Source organism: Corythoichthys intestinalis, chromosome 19 (genome assembly GCF_030265065.1).
Source record: "Corythoichthys intestinalis isolate RoL2023-P3 chromosome 19, ASM3026506v1, whole genome shotgun sequence".
Taxonomy (NCBI): domain Eukaryota; kingdom Metazoa; phylum Chordata; class Actinopteri; order Syngnathiformes; family Syngnathidae; genus Corythoichthys; species Corythoichthys intestinalis.
Genome location: NC_080413.1, coordinates 6347665 through 6352288, shown reverse-complemented (window position 1 = coordinate 6352288; position 4624 = coordinate 6347665).

Sequence of the window (4624 nt, the reverse complement as noted above, 5' to 3'; positions counted from 1 at the left end):
ACCTAGTGAATGACCTACAGAGAGCTGGGACCACAGTAACAAAGGCTACTATCAGTAACACAATGCGCCGCCAGGGACTCAAATTCTGCACTGCCAGACGTGTCCCCCTGCTGAAGCCAGTACACGTCCAGGCCCGTCTGCGGTTCGCTAGAGAGCATGTGGATGATCCAGAAGAGGACTGGGAGAATGTGTTATGGTCAGATGTAACCAAAATATAACTTTTTGGTAGAAACACAGGTTCTCGTGTTTGGAGGATAAAAGAATACTGAATTGCATCCGAAAAACACCATGTCCACTGCGAAGCATGGGGGTGGAAACATCATGCTTTTGGGCTGTTTTTCTGACTGATCTGTGTAAAGGAAAGAATGAATGGGGCCATGTATCGAGAGATTTTGAGTGAAAATCTCCTTCCATCAGGAAGGGCATTGAAGATGAGACGTGGCTAGGTCTTTCAGCATGACAATGATCCCAAACACACAGCCAGGGCAACAAAGGAATGGCTTCGTAAGAAGCATTTCAAGGTCCTGGAGTGGCCTAGCCAGTCTCTAGATCTCAACCCCATAGAAAATCTGTGGAGGGAGTTGGAAGTCCGCGTTGCCCAACGACAGCCCCAAAACATCACCGCTCTAGAGGAGATCTGCATGGAGGAATGGGCCACAATACCAGCAACAGTGTGTGAAAAGCTTGTGAAGAATTACAGAAAACGTTTGGGCTCTGATATTGCCAACAAAGGGTACATAACAAAGTATTGAGTTGAACTTTTGGTATTGACCAAATACTTATTTTCCACCATGATTTGCAAATAAATTCTTTAAAAATCTAATTATGTGATTTTCAGGTGTTTTTTTTTTCATTGTCTCTAATGGTTGAGGTTTACCCATGTTGACAATTACAGGCCTCTCTAATATTTTCAAGTGGGAGAACAATTAGTGGTTGACTAAATACTTATTTGCCCCACTGTATCTTTACGTTGATGGAGTTTTTTTTTTTTTACTGTATTTTTTAATTTTGGGGGGAGATTTTCTTTAGGCCTACTTACGGATTGTACTACATAAAACTTGTTGAAAATGGAATAATATTATCAATATCAATTTAGTCATTATGGATTTATTTTAAACCGAGTCCTCGCTGGAATTTTTTTTTTTTTTCTTTTTAATATTCACACGCACGGTCTCTACTCATCCACTGCTATTGACGAAGCTAGACGTCCAATCCATTTCGACCGAGAGTTATGGCAGCCATCCTTCCGACATAGAATTGCCGACTCGCACTGATTTGTCCATTTGAATTCCGTTAGATTGGAATACTGCACTTTTCCATTTCTCTCACCAAAGATCAATTTAGGCCTTTTTCCTGGAGGGGGGAGTGCGGAGTCGGATTTTCAAGCTGGCAGCCAATCAATGAGCGTCGCCCCGGTGCCAAAGTGAACAATCATAAAGATGGAGATGATTTATTCATGACGGGAGACTAATGGAGGCGTGACCAATGAGCGGCGTGCTGACAGCTTAGAGATGAAAGCGGGAACAGACCACAGCCGTCACGCCGACTCAATCCCGAACACGTTGACACGTGACGCTGTAGTGAACATATTGGCTGCCATTGACGGCGATAGACGTCCAATCCATTTTGATTAGGAGGGTCTAGCCTTGTCATTGAGTTTAACGTGTATGTTTTTGTAGCAAAATGATAACACCGATAAAAAATAAGACTTTAAAACTCGTCAAGATGGCGTCTATAAAACAACAAGGAAACAAGCAGCTGGCAATCTAAGTGTTTTATGTGCTTATTTCATCCTTAGATGTTTTTTTTTTAAGTAGTGAAGGTCGTCGTCGTTTGTGGCTCTCAAGAGGGAGCATAAAAGTGCAGGGCCGGCGCAGCCTATACGCAGACTATGCTGCTGCTTAGGGCCGCTGACCACTAGGGGGCCCTCAATCTGGCAGTTGTTTAATTTATATTCTATTTTGTTTACTACAGTTTGCTTTATTTGACTTTTGTGAGTTTTGATACTTGAAAAAAATAAAAGTTCTTCCTTAACTTCTTTCCTCTTTTACAAAAAGGTTTGCGCTATCTACTGTAAGTACTGACAATCATTTGGGGTGAGAAGTTTGAAGTATGCAGTGCAACAAAATCTGATTAATATACAAAATATGGACGTATGGGTTGGATTGCATGTATGGGTTTCACAGTACACTGTGAAGAAATGGTGGGCCAAAAATATGGGCCCCTTTGCATTATTTTGCTTAGGGTCCCCAAATGGCCTGGGTCGGCCCTGTTAAAGTGCATTAAAAGCATCCTAGCAGAATTCCTAATGTACAAAGAGAAGTGGTGGGCGCTTTGAGATAAGAGTTTAATTTGCTCTCGTGACTCGATACACTCGTATAGTAAGTCAAATTTTCGCAATTCAAATGAATGGGAATACTAGTGTTCTGGTCCAAGCGGGAACAATAAATGGGATATGTTGGGATATTGCTTGTCTTTGTGTGTTGCTGCGTCATTTGTGTTCAGTGCTTTTAGCTAGATTTTTTTTACTTGCAACTCAATGCAAAAAATATATGTCAATCAATATTACATATAATTTTGCAATGCCAGATTTTCTCAAATTTACGGTTTGATTTAAAAAAAAAAAAAAAAAAATTATATGTTTAATTTTTATTTAATATTTGATTTTTTTTTTTTTTTTTTTTTTTTTTGCCTAATGAAATGATCCACTTTAATTATAAGTGAACATGCAAAATTATAATACATTTTCAATGTATTATAATTTTGCAATGTTCAAAGTTAATTTTTACTTTTAAAATATTTAATTTTTCAAGAATTTGATTTATTTATTTATTTTTTAAACTTTTTGAAATGATACGTGTTAATTATAAGGAAACATTTTAAACTTTTAATAAATTTAGTGTAATTTTGCCATGTTTCAAGTTAATATTTAGATTTTTTAAAAATTATTTAATATTTGACTTTTTATAACAAATAAAATGATAATCACAAGTTATATAAGCATGATATAATTTATAAGTTAACATTTTAATTTTAATATTTTTGTTTAATATTTGATTTTTTTTCCTTAAATGAAAAATAAGTTGTAGATTAAAATTTTGAAGGAAAATCATTTTGTAAATATAATGTTTTCATTTAGAATATTTATCTTTTTTTTTTACTTAAACAAAAATTTGTTATTCCCAATTTGAATTAAAATCTGTCAGTAAAAATTAATATAATTTTTTGATCCCTGATTTTCCACGAACGAACATTTTCGTTTTTAATATTTAAAATGATTACGTTTTTTTTTGTTTTAACCTAAATAAAATGCTCAGTGCAAGATATTTAAAACAAACATTTTTTTAAATCAAATCTATCAATATTTAATTGCAATGTTGCGATGCCAGATTTTCCTCAACATTTCGATATTTAATATTTGAATTTTCCTACATTTACATTAAAAATTTTCCACTCTTGAGTGATTCAGTTCAGTTTAATATTTTTTTAACTTCATGAATTACAAGTTCATTTTTAAATGAAAATCTTTTATAAAATATCTAATTTTACTATGTCATAGTTTCTAAAGGTCATATTTTCATTTTTTATAGGATTAAATATATTTTTTTCAATTTAAATGATAAGTACAGCATAAGTTAAAAGAATGTTTTTAATTAAAATCTATCAATGAGTATTTACCTGTAATTTTGTTATGCCTTAGTTTCCTAAAGTTAACAATGAATTATTGAATGTATTAAATATTTACATTAATTCCCCCCCCCCCCTTCAGTGACTGAGAAAGAATCGAGAGTAAAAAGCAAAAGGAAAAAGGCGTGAACGTCGTATTTCACAGCTGCTGCACAATTACAATCCAATAGAATGGTGTCCTCCCTCTCTTGCTCGCCTGTCATAACTCGCATAATGCAAACAAATGGCCCACCCGACCACAGAACACAGACACACACACGCAAAAGTAAAATAGTTTGCAATCCAAATTGTACTCACTTCAATTCATTTTCATTTAAAAAGTGATTAAATTGGCCTGCTGCGTCTCATTGGTCTTCTATACAGCAAACGAGTGTACCTGCAATACAATAATACCGTAAAATAACAAATTGCTGCTATAGTGTTTGTATTTTTTTCTAATTACTAACACAAATGTGACAAAGAATGTTTGTGCATTATATATCTTGACATCATTTACATCGCAAATTTATTATGCAAAAACGCAAAACTTTAGCATTAATTAAGCATTAATTATGATTCATAAAAATGTGAAAAACAAAAATGCATTTTTAATCACAGTTTGTCACTGCACAGTTCCTGGTACACTGTTTAAGCTGCCAGGCATCTAAACATGGAGGCAAGTTCATTTTCAGAATAATAAGAAAACAAAAAAATTGAGCCCGACGCTCTGCTACTCGATCGAAGAGCGCGTCAGCACCTTCTGAATCAACTTGTCGCTGGCCTTGACAGACTTGTAGTTCTCCCACCTGGCCAGCACCTTCAGGCTTGGGAATTGGGCCGTCCTCATCCTCTTGGGCTCCGAAAAAAAACATGTTTTAGAAAGATAGGTGTTTTGATTAATCTTTTTTATAAAGTGAATAATGCTGGCCACTTACTTCAGCCCCAGGACACCTGGGCT